This window comes from Rhinoderma darwinii, chromosome 6, assembly GCF_050947455.1.
Source record: "Rhinoderma darwinii isolate aRhiDar2 chromosome 6, aRhiDar2.hap1, whole genome shotgun sequence".
Classification (NCBI taxonomy): Eukaryota; Metazoa; Chordata; class Amphibia; order Anura; family Rhinodermatidae; genus Rhinoderma; species Rhinoderma darwinii.
This window is the reverse complement of record NC_134692.1, coordinates 11,263,124-11,281,238: the sequence shown is the minus strand read 5'-3', so window position 1 is coordinate 11,281,238 and position 18,115 is coordinate 11,263,124.

Sequence of the window (18,115 nt, the reverse complement as noted above, 5' to 3'; positions counted from 1 at the left end):
CAACTTTTATGTGCCATTTCTGGCTTTGGCAGGTGAACACCATTATAAAGTATCTGCGCCAATCTTATATACCCCGCTTTCCATCACTTGACTGGCAAAAATGGCAATTTTTTTTTAGATTTTTACAAATGCGCCCCATTATCTCATGTCATTTACACAATCAGTTCCACAACTTGTCCAGGTCTGTGTCAGGCCCGGACTCTATGACCATCATTCACACTAACGTGATCGCATTCTATCGCAGTGCGTGTTTTTCTATGAGGTCGCATCAAACCGCATCCAATTTTTTCCCCCATAGGGTTCCATCAAAGTCACATATTATACGATTGGGATTTTACATGATATTTACCCGCCGGCTTTCATTTTTTCCTACCTTCAAAAAGAAGACTCGTCCCCTAAACTGCAGAAAATCAAATCATGTGTTTACCTCAAGAGTGAAATACCCGAATCACAGACAACGGCAGCCGCTTATTCCAGACCCGAGACATCAGACATGAGAAGAGGAAGCAGCACCTGTGGTCACCTGCACTGAGAGAGGGAGACCCTTTAACCCTTCTGTTTTTAATTGCCTGGTGTGTGTGTGTGTGTGTGTGTGTGTGTGTGTGTGTGTGTGTGTGTGTGTGTGTGTATATATATATATATATATATGTCAGTGTGCACACAGGAGATCTTTGGAAATCTTTTTACAAAACCAAAGTGCAACCAGATATCTTCAGAGGTGCAGGGTCTGTATAAGTTCACTGTGGGGAACATCACGTTGTTATTATAATTACAATATAGAGAACATGACGGTATGTTCGCACGTAGCAGAATAGCTGCAGATTTTCGGTCGCAGGTTATTACAGTAGCAGCAAATTGGAAGCAATTTAAAACAAGAATTAATCCTCAGGCCCCATGCACACGACCGTATTTTCATCCACCGTATTTTCATCACGGTCCGTAGTGCATCCGTATATAGGGATCCGCAAAAACGAATAAAACCGCAAATGATGTGCAACATCTGCAAACCTGCCGCCACCTAGCAATGCTTCCGTAATTACAGAAGCGCCCATAGACTTCTACGGACACTGATCTGTAAAAATACGGAAAGGTATCAGTAGCCTTCAGCCGTTTGTCACCATTGTGACAGGGTTCCGTTGTTCGTGACGGAATCATTAGCGCAGTCGAGATGTGAACAGGGCCTTACTGCAGCATCCAATCACAGGCTGCGGACCTGGCTGAATATCTGCACCAAATCCAACACGATTTGCAGAATTCTGTCCGGAATTCCCTGCAGGATCTTGGATTTTCTGCAGAGTTTTCAGCAGCAAATCGGAAACTTACCCGAAGGCTGAATTCAGACAAACGTAGACACACGGACGCATGGATGTCAATGAGGCCGTCCACACGGCCGTTTTTCAATTGAGAGTGTGAACGGTCCGTTGAAAAATATAACAGGTCCTATTATCTTCCGTTTTCACTGATCCGTGAAAACGGGACCAGCGCAGGGGCAACTCGGATGTGAAAAACTGCGGTTTTTTACGTCTGAATTCGGCCTAAGATTTAAACCCAGCTTTCACCCAGAGGGAGAGGAACATAAGCCGAGTTTATTGCTTTCTGCTTCCACTGCAAAGACATGAGGTGATCCGCAGCCCAGAAACAAGTTTTGTAAGGCCGGGATCACACACGTCGTTTTGATGCAGTTTTTCACTCAGCACAAAATGTTAGAAATTGGATAAAGGAAAGACTCACAAATCTCCTTTCTTTTGTGTCCAATTAAAAAAAAAAACTGCATCAAAACTGCGTGTGTGATTTAGACCTTATAGGCATTTGACCTCCACCCAGGACAGGACTCCCTATATCTCTCTCCAGTCTTTTTTGCTTTGTACAGGACATAAGACATTGTATAGACTTTGCTGACAGGGCCGGTCGCCTTGTTTATGACTGTCTGTTTGGTGAGAGTCTACAAATGAGCGTCATGTTCACAAGGTTCCTGCTGGATTATATATTATAAATGAGGGGAGGGTTTATTAATATGAATGATTTCATTTACTTACTCCGCTTCCTCCGCAGGTGCCGGAGAATTTGGTGTAGACTTCCTACAAAGTGAAAATGAGAGGGCAGCAGGTTACACATCACTACTCATACTGACCAGCAGAGGGCAGCAGGTTACACATCACTACTCATACTGACCAGCAGAGGGCAGCAGGTTACACATCACTACTCATACTGACCAGCAGAGGGCAGCAGGTTACACATCACTACTCATACTGACCAGCAGAGGGCAGCAGGTTACACATCACTACTCATACTGACCAGCAGAGGGCAGCAGGTTACACATCACTACTCATACTGACCAGCAGAGGGCAGCAGGTTACACATCACTACTCATACTGACCAGCAGAGGGCAGCAGGTTACACATCACTACTCATACTGACCAGCAGAGGGCAGCAGGTTACACATCACTACTCATACTGACCAGCAGAGGGCAGCAGGTTACAAAGCACTACTCATACTGACCAGCAGAGGGCAGCAGGTTACACATCACTACTCATACTGACCAGCAAAGGGCAGCAGGTTACACATCACTACTCATACTGACCAGCAGAGGGCAGCAGATTTTACATCACTTCTCATACAGACCAGCAGAGGGCAGCAGGTTACACATCACTACTCATACTGACCAGCAGAGGGCCACAAGGTTCAGAGCACTACCCATACTGACAAGTAGAGGGCAGCAGATTATTAGTAATGATTAGAGTTGCCTTACACTAGAAGAATTAGGACTTTTATTTTCTGAGACTGAAAAATGCCCAAACTTTAGGCCCTGTTCACACAATGCAGATTTGCTGCAGATTTTGCATGTATTTTAATGCAAAACTAGAAACAAAACCTAAACAAAATAAATATATTAGAGGTCTGCTCTCCTGGATCCAATTCTGGTTTTGCCTCAAAAAATGCATGCAAAATCTGCATCAAATCTGCACTGTGTGAATAAGGGCTTATTTATGGATTCAATATTTGTTGCAAAAAAGTAATGACTGTGTCTGCAGTGCCCCCTCCTCCACCCCTCGTACCCTGGTGCCCTTTGAGGGTTCTGCAGTGACTCTATACAAACCATAATTTGGCTTCTAATTTCCTTGCAATCAAGTAATTTAATTGGATTATTTCACAAATACCCACAGGGTACATAGAGAAGAGGGGCCATTTAGCCAAGATTAAATTGACCCCCCCCCCACACTTTTATGGTGCTGGTTCATGCCACTACATCCTTCTCCGCATCTATCAGATAGAGCCAACGTAGGCTGGGGCCCCTCTCTCCAAGGGCCCTTTAGCAGCCGCATGGTCTCTCTCTGGTATATTCGCCATTGCAAACAAATGACAAGTTCTTATTGATGCTATTCCTTGTATGTGCAATAATAACAGAACAGGTTATATTGCAATTAAACGGGACAGGCATCTATTCTGTATTGCTGCCGGATGGGCCCCAGAATCCACTTCACCGTGTGACACAAAGTACATACACACCTGCTGAGAACAATGCAGAAGTATTTGACACAATCCTCTATGTACATCTCTACACAGAAGACAATATATCTAAGGGGCAGCAGTCGTTTACCTGCAGCCAGGTGAGGGGTAGCAAGTGCAGGTGAAAAATCCCTTAAAAAAGAATGAAAAAGTTCAGTCACTGTATAATAAAAAAAAATTCTAACGTTCTAATATAATTTATGTTTCAAAAGGTCACCATTTTCAAGATCTCAGCTTGCTGGCAGTGAATGGGAACATCACCATCCACAGGCTGAAAACCTGTGCAGACCTAATCATTTCTCAAAGCTGTGGGTTTGTTACAATGTATCCAGTCTGCTTTATTTGTACTTTAACATTTATGGGACATTGTTGCCCATTTAACAGACTAGACAGGGATTATGCGGCTCTTTTGCTGATATTCGTCGTCTTCTCTCATCATATACAAGTACATAGCACATGGCTGGATATACTCCTCATTATCTCTTAACTGTTGTCCGGTATAAACTGGGCATAAAAGTGAAAATAATCATTGATGATCTGACTGTAAAGTAGCAGCGTTAATGATAATCATCATGTCTATGAGGCTTCAGACTTTAAAGAGGACCTGTCACCCCTCCCGACATGTCAGTATTCCCCATCATATAACAATTTTGCAGCAGCTTTCTAAGAACTCTGTGTTCTTCGTTCCTCTGTTATTCCTCCTAGAAATGTATTGATAAATTGACAACTGGGTGTTACCAGTTGGGGGTGTGTCCTTACACAGTCTAACATTGTCCAATCAGTGATGACAGAGTGAGATAGTGCAGGGAAACACCCCTTTGACAAGGAGAATGGTAACACCCAGTTGTCAATGTATTCATACATTTCCAGGAGGAATAACAGAGTAATAGCACAATGCAGATTTCTAAGAAAAGATGTTCCAAAATTGTTATTTCACAGGCAATACAAGTCAAGAGAGGTGACCGATCCTCTTTAATGATAAATTCTACAACAGTCTGACTTAAATAAACTATAATGTCCACCCTTGAAAAAAAATTGTTTTTTAACTGAAATAGTTCCAAAATGTATTAATTTTAGACTGTGTCCCCCACAGGATTGTCTAGACTTAATACGATTGTAACAAACCCTCAGCTTTGAAGTATTTGGTCTGTAAAGGTTTTCAGCCTCTGAATGTAAACACGAATGTTCCAATTCACTGACAGCAAGCAGATATCTTGCAAATGGTGCCGAATTGAAACAAAAAATATATTAGAAAAGTGCCGACCTTTCCATTATATATATATTTTATAATATCATCCTAATATTTTAGCTGGGACACTTTGAATTATAGAGGGCAGCGGTTTAGTGGCGGAGGCGTCAGGGATCCTACAGATCACTAATGTCCCCGTGTCTCATTACAACTTGTTATAATGAAATATTATTATGATGGCGTATACAGAGCCTATAGATAATGTATACGGTGCATGTGATGTCATTGGCGGTCGGGTGCAGGTCCCCGGTTTAGGTTGAGAAGCGTGGCCCCCGGAGCTTCGCTCTACAGTCCATACAATGGGAGTGCTTAGTCTTGCCTGACATGAGTACAATACAATAACACTGCTACATGTGTTTGGGGGAGGGGACGGCTGAATGAGCCTCTTGTTATATCTGTTTATCAGAGCGGGTGACATATTAACAGAGGCAGTAAATGGCATATGTCGCCGTGCAGTGGTCTCCAGGGGCTCCGGGCAGGGGGCAGATGTGGCTGTAGCTGCTCAAACATTTATGTTATAAAGTACCTGATATCACAAGTTTATCTGATCCGGACATCACCAATCACCTGCTGCACCCCAAACGTGGCACACGTGGAGGCGGCAGCGCCCATCAGTCCGGGCACAATCACTGCTGACTGAACATAAGGAATATTTATTCTAGAATGAAAAGTTCTGCAACTTTCTCATATACTTTGTGTTTCAATTTTTCACCATTTTCAAGATCTCTACTTGCTGTCAGTGAAGAAGAACATTCAGGTTTACATCCAGAAGCTGAAAACCCGTACAGAACCTCCGGTGCAGTCACACAGGGCGTAAAAACACGCCATAAAATACGCAAAAGTAATTCCACAGCGGGATTTGTTGAATTTGCTGCGAATATCACACAGCATTAAAATCTTTGATGAAATTCCGCATCCAAAATCTGCAACACACGAAAATATTTCCTCAGCGGCAAAATTCTGCAGGGAGATTTAGACCATGAACGTGGCGTCGATTTTGTTTTCACCCATAGAAATAAATGGACAATTGCCACGTGTGACTGCCCCCTAGCGGGGAGTTCATACTGAGTTTTTTGACAAGGAAACCGCGTGGGAAAACGCGCCAAAAAACGTCCGAAAATGCCTCCCATAGATTTCAATGGCAGGCGGAGGCGTTTTTTTCCTGCGAGCGGAAAAACCGTCTCGCAGGAAAAAGAAGAGACATGCCTTATCTTTGGGCATTTACGCCTCTGACCTCCCATTGACATCAATGGAAGGCCGAGAAAGCGTATTTCGCTGTGTTTTTTGCCCGCGGCGCTCAATTGTCACGGGCGAAAAACGCCGCGAAAGTCGGCGTGCAGGCAGAGCAAAATCTGCCTCAAAATTCCAAACTGAATTTTGAGGCAGATTATCCGCCTGCAAAAAACTCTGTGTGAACCCGGCCTTAATACTTCTCACAGCTGAGGGTTTGTTACAATTTTATCCAGTCTAGACAATCTCTGTGAGCGAAATACCTCAGCAGCACAAATCTCTCCTGTCCTTTGCTACAATGTATCAGTGAAGGCAAAATGTATCAGTCTGGAGTCCAGACAGTTTAGCTAAGGCCCTGTTCACACTTTTGACCTGCCTGCACTCTCTTTGCCGTGTTTTTTAGCCGCAGCCAAAAAAATATGCACCGGAAACCGCTTTCTCTGCCTCCCATTGATGTCAATGGGAGGTCAGAGACGGAAATGTCTGAAGTAAGAGCATGACACTTCTTTTTCCCGCGACCGTTTTTTTCGGCTTACGGGGAAAAAACGCCTTCGCCTCCCATTGAAATCAGTAAGGGTATGTTCACACGGCTTCTTTTCAAACATCTGCCCAATGATTTCAATGGGAAAAACAGCGTTTTGTTCCGAAAAAATGGCACGTTAAAAAAATGCCCCGTAAAAAGAAGCGCATGTCACTTCTTGAGACATTTTTGGATCCATTTTTCATTGACTCTATAACAGCTCCAAAAACAGGTGTAAAAAACGCCGCGAAAAACGCGAGTTGCTTAAAAAACGGCTGAAAATCAGGAGCTGTTTCCCCTTGAAAACAGCTCCGTATTTTCAGACCTTTTTTTGCTAAGCGTGTGAACATCGCCTAAAAGGCGGTTTTGGAAATTTTTGGGTGTTTCTGCGTCAAAAACAGCGCCAAAAAACTCTGTGTGAACTAGGCCTAAGCAGAGGATTGTAAAGTAACAGAACAGCAGCAGAGGCACAGTGCTGCCCCCTTCTGGCACAGATTAATCACGTGCATAAATTTTTGAATACATTTTTAACATTGTAGCATGAAAATGGTTAATGAGCCCACGATGGCGGGCGATGAAAAATAATCACAACAGACGACAAAAAAATGCCCATAACCCAACCCTCTGGTAACCCGCCACTTATTTTCCGTACATTTGATAATCCGGCACATGTCAGGTCCCATTAACGCTGGATTACAGGAATTTCATTGTGCCGGGGAACATTTCATGGAGTATTCTTGTATAATTGTTCTGGACGGCGCTGATAAATGAGTGTTTCGCGTCCGCCATTAATCTGTTAGCATCACAAGGCAGTGACATGGAAACATTGGGGTGAACCCCTCATGCCCTTTACTCTATTTGGCACTAAAGTCAGAAAGTTCCCATCATCCTCCAGTGTGGCGACCCCGGCCTTCTGTCACTGCACGTGTGCGACAAAGCGAGCCGCTCCCTCCTCCTCCTCACACTGCGCCCTCCGCATAATAGATAAGATGCTAAGTGAATATCAGCCTCCTTGGGGCCGTGATGGCGGCCATATATATATCCGGCCACATACACATGGTAGAATTTAGAGTTTTTCGCATGAGTAATTGGCGCACATGTGACGTTTATTTTGTAAAATTTGCACCATGAATGGAAAATGTATGAGAAAATTAAAATTTTTCCTAGTTCTTCATCCCGTTTGCAACATGTAAAATAAAATTTTTCTTTGTAGCGCGACGAATTAAATAAAGTGAAGGTTAAAAAAAAATGCACAAAAACATTGACATAAAACAATAATCAAATTAATAAAAAAAAAAATCGGACCAAAAAATTGATTTCATCACATTCTTTGTTTAATAGAATGGAATTTTCTGCAAATTTTTTTTTTTATAATTTTCCAAAAAGCAAAACAATGAAATAAATTGAACAAAAATAAATTCCAAAAATAATAAATCAAAGAAATCTAGTTTGAAATTTGGTAGAAATGATAGAGATATTAAAATAAAATAAATTATTCGCAGCCGGACTGACACTTAATATTGGTTTTATCCTAACGTCATCGCCGGGGTCACGACCTCCACGACCTAGAATATAATTACCGCTGATTTATAAAATTGAAGGAGACTTTGTCCGCCGTAAATTCTTATATTTAATTCTTACGACCCCTCTCAGGTCCTCCATTATTTTATAAGATGAAAAAAACCTTTGGCCGTTGTCGCTCATCAGGTCAGTGGCCTGGTGATATACGGTGGAGATTTCGGGGGATAAGTGCCGTGTTGACCCCTGACCCTTCAGGCTTTTATAGATCAATATGCAGATGAGGCCTGGGGACCCCGGGCAGCCAGACACTTGTTGTGTGTGGAAATCTGAACTTCCATTAGACTTAATAGGTGTTAATTTGTCTATAGAGGCCACTGGTAACAATGACGGACGAGCGGCCATTGTGGATAAGGGAGTGACAGATGTGTTTGGGAGTGTGTTGGCTTTCAGGCTGGTGAATGGTGGGTGGAGGGACAAGGTTAAGACGCCCAAGGTGAATACTGGGGCAGGTGGGACACAATGGGGATCACAGATGCCTGCCCGGCCCACTCCCCGTTTCATTAGCCTAATTACAGCAGCAGCGGGGGAGGGGGCTACAAGGCAGGGATGTAATGGTTCCCAGGGGGCAGCTCGCTGGAAGTAACGTCTACTACACGTGGGTTCAGTGATATAGAATATACAGAACCACGGGAGCTTACAATCTAATGGCCGTTTAAAGGAAATCTCTAGTATTGCATTATCTTTGGCTTTGGTTAAATATTTCTGTAACTTAAATAATTAACACAACAGCAGTAGGAGAGCAACGACAAAAGTCTTCATACAGGGGTACCAGCCATATATATGAGTGTCTATACAATAGTGCCAGCCATATATATGAGTGTCCAGAGGCGTAGCTAGGTTCTCCAGCACCCGGGGCAAAGATTCAGATTGGCGCGCCCCCCCCCCCCAACTTATTTCCCAACATCTCCTTCCCCCTCGCCATGTTTTCTTTCCCTACCAATCAATGAGGTGTCATTTTTTTTCACTATTTTTTTAATGTAACTCGAGTATAAAAGCATTTCTACATTTTACAAGCGATGTAGTTCTATAATGTAATTAACATAAAAATAAATTAAAAGAAAATAAATTAAAGAGGCCACACACAGCCCCCTGTAGATAGCACCATACAGCCCCCCTTGTAGATAGCGCCGCACACAGCCCCCTGTAGATAGTGCCACACACAGCCCCCTGTAGATAACGCCACACACAGCCCCCTGTAGATAACGCCACACACAGCCCCCTGTAGATAGCGCCACACACAGCCCCCTGTAGATAACGCCACACACAGCCCCCTGTAGATAGCGCCACACACAGCCCCCTGTAGATAGCGCCACACAGCCCCCTGTAGATAGCGCCACACACAGCCCCCTGTAGATAGCTCCACACACAGCCCCCTGTAGATAGCGCCACACACAGCCCCCTGTAGATAGCGCCACACACAGCCCCCTGTAGATAGCGCCACACACATGCCCCTTGTAGATAGTGCCACACAGCCCCTCTCTTGTAGATAGTGCCACACACAGCCCCCTGTAGATCGCTCCACACACAGCCCCCTGTAGATAGCGCCACACACAGCCCCCTGTAGATAGCGCCACACACAGCCCCCTGTAGATAGCTCCACACACAGCCCCCTGTAGATAGCGCCACACACAGCCCCCTGTAGATAGCGCCACACACAGCCCCCTGTAGATAGCGCCACACACATCCCCCTTGTAGATAGTGCCACACAGCCCCTCTCTTGTAGATAGTGCCACACACAGCCCCCTGTAGATCGCTCCACACACAGCCCCCTGTAGATAGCGCCACACACAGCCCCCTGTAGATAGCGCCACACACAGCCCCCTGTAGATAGCTCCACACACAGCCCCCTGTAGATAGCGCCACACACAGCCCCCTGTAGATAGCGCCACACACAGCCCCCTGTAGATAGCGCCACACACATCCCCCTTGTAGATAGTGCCACACAGCCCCTCTCTTGTAGATAGTGCCACACACAGCCCCCTGTAGATCGCTCCACACACAGCCCCCTGTAGATAGCGCCACACACAGCCCCCTGTAGATAGCTCCACACACAGTCCCCTGTAGATAGCGCCACACACAGCCCCCTGTAGATAGCGCCACACAGCCCCTCTCTTGTAGATAGCGCCACACACAGCCCCCTGTAGATAGCGCCACACACAGCCCCCTGTAGATAGCGCCACACACAGCCCCCTGTAGATAGCGCCACACACAGCCCCCTGTAGATAGTGCCACACACAGCCCCCTGTAGATAGTGCCACACACAGCCCCCTGTAGATAGCGCCACACACAGCCCCCTGTAGATAGAGCCACACACAGCCCCCTGTAGATAGCGCCACACATAGCCCCCTGTAGATAGCGCCACACACAGCCCCCTGTAGATAGCGCCACACACAGCCCCCTGTAGAGAGCTCCACACACAGCCCCCTGTAGATAGCGCCACACACAGCCCCCTGTAGATAGAGCCACACACAGCCCCCTGTAGATAGCGCCACACACAGCCCCCTGTAGATAGCGCCACACACAGCCCCCTGTAGATAGCGCCACACACAGCCCCCTGTAGATAGTGCCACACACAGCCCCCTGTAGATAGCGCCACACACAGCCCCCTGTAGATAGCGCCACACACAGCCCCCTGTAGATAGCGCCACACACAGCCCCCTGTAGATAGCGCCACACACAGCCCCCTGTAGATCGCTCCACACACAGCCCCCTGTAGATAGGGCCACACACAGCCCCCTGTAGATCGCTCCACACACAGCCCCCTGTAGATAGCGCCACACACAGCCCCCTGTAGATAGTGCCACACACAGCCCGCTGCCCCTTTATAAAGAGCGCCACACTCCCCCCCACCCTTGTAAATTGCGCCACATTCCCCCCCTTGTAAATAGCGCCACACTCCCCCCTTGTACTTAGCACCACACTGTGAACAGAGCGGTGAGCAGTAGACTACCGCTACCACTCTCCGCTCTGCCTGGTGTTACTTACTGGAGAAGCTGAGGAGGTCATGCGGCACAGGCAGCGGCGGAGTTCCTTCTGACTAGGGTTGTTGACAGCCAGGGCCGGCCTTAGCTTGGATGGCGCCCTGTGCGGGACTCTCTATTGCCGCCCCCTACACAAACCAAAAATTAACCACATATATGGACACGCTGGAACATATATACTGTACATACATAAAGACAGATACTTAGACATACAGGCAAATATACATACACACAACTGGAATATATACATACAGGTAAATATATAGACGTACAGACACATATACACACACACACACACACACACACACACACACACACCGGCAGATAAATACACAGACAGGGACATATACAAATACATAAAAGGGGGACATACCATAATGTCTGCTGCCAATAAGTGATTTCCATACAGTAGTACCAGTAATTTATAAGGACCATATAGCGTAACATAGCTATATAATAGTGCCCATATAGTAATACCAGCTATATAATAGTGCCCATATAGTAATACCAGCTATATAATAGTGCCCATATAGTAATACCAGCTATATAATAGTGCCCATATAGTAATACCAGCTATATAATAGTGCCCATATAGTAATACCAGCTATATAATAGTGCCCATATAGTAATACCAGCTATATAATAGTGCCCATATAGTAATACCAGCTATATAATAGTGCCCATATAGTAATACCAGCTATATATTAGTGTAGTAGTGCCAGCAATTTATAAGGGCAATAGAGTGATTCCAGCTATAAATGTGTGCCCATATAATAGTGCCAGCTATATAGGAGTGCCCATACAGTAGTGCCAGTATATATGTATCCATAAAGAAGTGCCATCTAAATATGAGTGGCCATACAGAAGTGCCAGGTAAGTATAAAATGAATGCCAGGGCGGCCTTGTTGACTAATATCTGAATAGTAACACGCGGGTCCCATCATCGGAGGCTCCTTGACTTCCGGTTCAATGGGTTTATAGAAAGCAGTGGATTAACCCCTTCCTTCCCGGCTGTATAGATAAGCTGCACGTAGACATACTGATGGGATCGCTGTTAGACTCTGTTCACACGCTAAAAAAAAACGCTGTAAAATACGGAGCTTTTCAAGGGAGAGCAGCCTCTGATTTTCAGACGCAATGAAAAACGGCTCCAAAAACGGCTCAAGAAGTGACATGCACTTCTTTTTTACGGGGCGTTTTTTTACGTGACATTTTTTTAAACGGCCACGTAAAAGAACGCCCCGTGGGAACGTAACGCTGTTTTTCCCATAGAAATCAATGGGCAGATGTTTGGAGGCGTTCAGCCTCCGTATTTTCAGCCGTTTTTCAGGGCGTTTACAGCCAGAAAAACGGCTGAAAATAAGCCGTGTGAACGTACCCTTACCAGGTCAGTCTGTTCTAATGACACAATGTGTAATGGCGGGGAGAGATGCGCTGCTCAGGCACGAGCGTTCACCTTAATAAATAACCGCCGTGTAGAAATATATCTGCGGCCGTTACCGGTAAGCCAATCATGGTAATGGACCCTTTATATTTATGAGGTCTCCGTAGATATGGCGAGCTCGCGTCACTGCAGAAAACAAAAAACACCCTATAATGATTATGAAAGTGCAGTTTAACCCTTTACCTGCTGACAGGCCAGCGATGCCTCAAGCCACGAAAAAAAATCATCACGTCAAAAGATGTTGGATGGCGATACGGGCTGCGCATTGTGTATAGAGAAGGCTGGACGATCCACGCTGCAGGCCGGACATTTCTCATAAAAGAGGATTTTGTGAACGCAGTTGGAGCCCCTTTAAATGATAGATTATGGAATTGCATTATAAGCAAGTCTCTAAATGATAAGGGAGGGGGAAGGACAAGAAATAAAGTGACTACCTGTCATAGGCCTAGAATAGAATACACCATGACCTGTCAGCCAGAAAACAGGCTGCCATAAACAGCACCCCAGGGTGGTGGAGGGTTAATTGATTTCCTTTCTGCTACTCGGTTCTGTTGTGGGAATTGTTCCTGCTTGTATAGGGGGCGACTCTGATAATAAAATGTTATGAGACAATTGCTTATATTGTAATTCCCCAACATAAAATGTAACAGTGGCTCCAAGGGCTGGTGCATTACTTAAAGGCACAGAGCACAAATACTCTGGCAGCGACTTACCCCCTGCTGTAACCAAGGATCGGGCATGTTAGAATCCAATATGCCCAATCCTTCTTTCCCCTTAGGGCATGTTCACACGGCTTATTTTCAGGGTGTAAACGCCTCGAAAATCGGCTGAAAAAACAGAAGCTGAACGGCTCCAGACATCTGCCCATTGATTTCAATGGGAAAAATGGCGTTTTGCTCTGACGGGGCATTTTTTCACGCGGCCGTTTGAAAAACTGGCACGTAAAAAAACTCCCCGTAAAAAGAAGTGCGTGTCACCACTTGAGCCGTTTTTCAATGTAACAGCTCCAAAAATGGCCACAAAAAACGCATCAAAAAAACGTTTCTGGTTTCAAAAACACCTGGAAATCAGAGGCTCTTTTCCCTTTAAAACAGCTCCGTATTTGACAGACTTTTTTTGTTTTGCGTGTGAACATCGCCTTAAAAACGCAGTTTTCCCCATTAAAATCAATGGGCAGATGTTTGGAGTCGTTCAGCTTCTGTTTTTTCAGTCGTTTTTCAGTGCGTTTATGGTCTGAAAAAAGCTGTGTGAACATACCCTTATTAACATCTGCCATTGTGACATAGTTGGGACACCCTCCCCATACACATTAGATTATCGGCCAGTCCGCGCCAAAATCGGCGGGTTCAGACCATTTACTTTTAATGTGATATTCGTACGTTTTAGTTTCGTTTTTCTTTTTTTTTTTTCCATTGACTTCAAAGATAGAAAACAATCAGGGTTTTCCATAAATTGTAGGAATAAAAACCATCGGCTACTACTAATAGCAAAACCGTATTATCCGCGGTTACTTTAGAATTTTTGCTGTGCTTTTTCTGAACTTAACCTAATACATCATGCGGTCCAGAGCCTAGACATGGAGTGTGCGCTGCTCGCTGCCGTATGTTCTCTTCTTCTAGGGGAGAAATGCTCTGATTTAGAGTCCAACGCAGCACGCCATGTTTAACGTAAACCTACATATGAAATGAGAAATATGCAGAGGGGCCTTACACTTCTATGCGTATTGCGACTGTACGACTCAGACACACCAATGTACGAATGAATGAGCGGCTCCGGTTCTGGTGGACTCGAGTTCTCCTTGTATTACAAGGATGGTCATTCATCTGAATGGCCGCCATGTAATGCTTATGCTACCTATCAGCCGCTCCAGCGGAATTGCCTGGCTGGCCGCGATTTTGTCAGGGTCCCAGGAGTGAGACCCCAGGTAATCAGCTGATCACTCCAGGGGCCACATCCTGAAAGGGGTCGTACCTGATGCGACAACCCCATTACGGGGGGCCCATACGCTTTAACTAACAGTTGCCCCAATAAAAAGAAGCATAAGGCTTGTCTTAGATGGCGGTAAAACAGGTGCATTCTAACGTCCATATTACGACCCCCAATGTCCAGATCTCTCGCGGTTCTTGAATCCATATTTTAACCTCCATTTGATGGACACAGCCCCGAAATAGGAAATGATAAAAAATTTAATGTCCTGCTTATCTTTAGTCTGGGCTGGAAATGTGGATTATCAGGTGCCAGATTACAGGAATTTTACTGTACGTGATTCTCGTGACTACAATACATGTATCTGACTCCAGCGGAAAAGCGTATAATTCCGGTCAATTATCTCACCCTCTGCGCTGCCGGTGGATTATTCTTGTGACTGGCAGTGAAGGGGTCACGCTCAGAATCTAATTCAGTTAATTGGAGGTCATGTGCTCCCGCGGGACGGTAACGATCAATAAAGGGAGAATGAAAATGTACTTTGCGTGATTAGTTTCATTTACACACCGGAGATTTAATTAGAGACTGAAGGTGGAAGAGGGGACACAGCGAGAGTTATCTACCGGAGAAATGACAGCAAAACAACCGCGACAAAGTCGAATATATTACACAAATAATAATCGTATAATGTCTCCAGATACTTGTCCCTGCAGCGGTTCTATCAATAGACTGTTCTTAAAGGGATTGTTCATTCTTATGTAAAAGTTAATCATTGTATGATGAAAAGTTCTGAAACTTTGTAATATACATTGCATTTCAATTCCTCACCATTTTCAATATCTCTGCTGGCTGTCAGCGAATGAGAATACTCTTGTTTACATCCAGAGAGACTGAAATCCGTCCTGAACTTATACTTCTTACAGCTGAGGGTTTGTTACAATTGTATCCAGTCCAGATAATCATCTGGGAGATAAATACATCAGCAGCACAAATCTCTCTCCTATCCTGATACTTTGTTACGATGTATCAGTGCAGGTAAATATATCCGCCTGGAGAGCGCCATGGGCTATTTTGCATTTTCCCGGTTTGGGAAGTCTCCTCTGTCATATAAGAGGAAACCAGTACTATAAATGGCACACGATGGTTTGGGGGTCCTGGTGTCATTTCTGTATGGGGTCCTAAAAATTAGAAGAAGGTCATGGAGAAATGCTGCACAATAAGCCTCAAGCTGCAGCCATATACTATAAAATATATATAATACATAAAACAGCACAATACTGGAATGGAAAGTGCTGTGAATGTATATGGATGACCGGGGGTAGGGCAGGTGTCATGGATAGGTGCGGATGTATTTGCGCAGGTAGAGTAGGATGGAAGGTTTGTGGAGATATGGTGCTGAAGTGTTTTGTATGGGAAGGGGGGTATGAAGATAGGAATAGCGGCAGCCGAGAATTGTGGTCGTGCTCTTTGGCGCTCAGATTCTTCCAATCTTGGTGATACCTGGTGGCCCATTTTCAACTGACAAGTTCATATTTTTCTGTTTCCAGAGCAAAGGGTTAAAAAAGATGGAGCTAATAAATACATACGAACATCAGGTATATATATATATATATATTTATTTTGACTGGTAAAAATAAGTCAATGGTTAGATAGGGAGACCTCTAATGGCAGGAAGCGGTACTGCAACAAATAACCCAGCACCCCTTACTGTAAAGAAATATTGGCCCCATTAACATTGAATACTTAAGTAGCCGTGTGATTGACCTTGCTAAGAGTTTAAAATTGTGTCCGCTATGGATTAGAAATATCTATTACATAAACATGAAGCTTAACCAGTTCATCACTTTAATGAGGCAATAGTAGCATTTCTCTTCCCCACACCCAACCAATTTCCTGATTAATCTGCCACTCACAGCTCTGGGGGCACCGAGAATGAGCTGCCATCTTCCACTGATCTAGATCTGATCTGCACAGACTGATAACATAGAAACTTCTATGCGATGACAGTCCAGGCATTGATTTTGGTAGTTATAAACCAGATGGTAGATCTTAGAATCATTGTCATCAGGGCTTAATTGGTTAATTGGGGCACTTGGGGGCGACTCACAGTAGGCTTCTAGTCTATTCGACCCTCTAGCACCCACCTACTGGACAGGCTGTGTCTTATGCTTGTGTCTCCCGGCACTGGGCACGATGATTGGGGCAGCAGAACGATGTGACATAAAAGGAGGCACTGGCGGCACTAGTTTAGGTCTACTGCTGAGACGGCCCATGAGGAGTCCTAATTATTCTGTGATATTAGAGCCAAGTACTGTATAGATCATTGAAGAGCATCTTTATTTTTATTTTTTTGCACTGTTCTCCAAAAAGGTATCATACAAGCAAGATGGTCAGAAAAGACTGAAATATAAAATACATTATTATTATTATTATATTATTATTACTATTATTATTTCTATTATTTTTTATTATTACTGTTATTATTTTATTATTGTTATTACTATTATTTTTTTATTATTAATACTACTACTATTATTATGATTACTATTTTATTTCATATAATTACTATTATTATTACTATTATTATTACTATTATTATTATTTTTATTATTATTTCTATTATTTTATTATTATTATTACTACTATTACTATTATTATTACTATTTTTTATTACTATTGTTATTATTACTATTATTTTGTGTTCTTATTATTACTATTATTTTTTATTATACCATTATTATTATTTATATTACTTTTTATTATTATTACTATTATTTTTTTATTATTATTACTATTATTTGTATTATTATTACAACTATTATTATTATTAGAATTTTTTTATTATTATTATTACTGTTATTTTATTATTATTATTATTACTACTATTATTATTATTATTATTGTTACTATTATTTTTATTACTATTATTATTATTACTATTAATTATTTTTATTATTATCATTATTATTTCTATTATTTGTTATTATTATTATTATTTCTATTATTTTTTATTACTATTATTTTTATTATTATTATACAATCTTTCTTTTATTCCTTTCTTCTTCCCCTTATGTCCCAAACCACCCTGACCTCGGCACAGGAAAAAAATATAATCAAAATAGCATTATACATACCACATTTACGGCAGGTGGAAGAATCCCTTCGACCAATCCGCAACAAAGACTTAGGAGTGTAATATGAACATTATTTTACATAAATTGTGAAAAACGATGAGAAACATTTAGTGCTACTTTGTTTACTCCGCTATAAATCCATTAACAAGGTGTCTTTACATAAATCCAATATAGAACATGTCTTATTCCGGTCCGCAATTGCGGCACAAACACGCCCATAGAAGTAATTTAGAAGTGCATTCGTAGCCGTACGTAATTGCAGTAGCGTTGTTACTTGACGGCATTCCCCAAGAAAATGGCGCCTGAGCGATAATGTGAACTATTCAAGACATTGCAACATGTTGATGACATCATTTGTAGCCTCCCTTTTTTTTTTGTGAATTCGTAAATGTGGATGCACTATGGACCGTATTTGCGGACAGCGTGCCAGATATGCGGATGACTACGGCTTCATATTTGCGGACAGTAAAAACACTTCGATCGTGTGCATGAGGCTTTACATATGTACCACATGACTGCAGGATCAGACCCAGGCTTTGTTT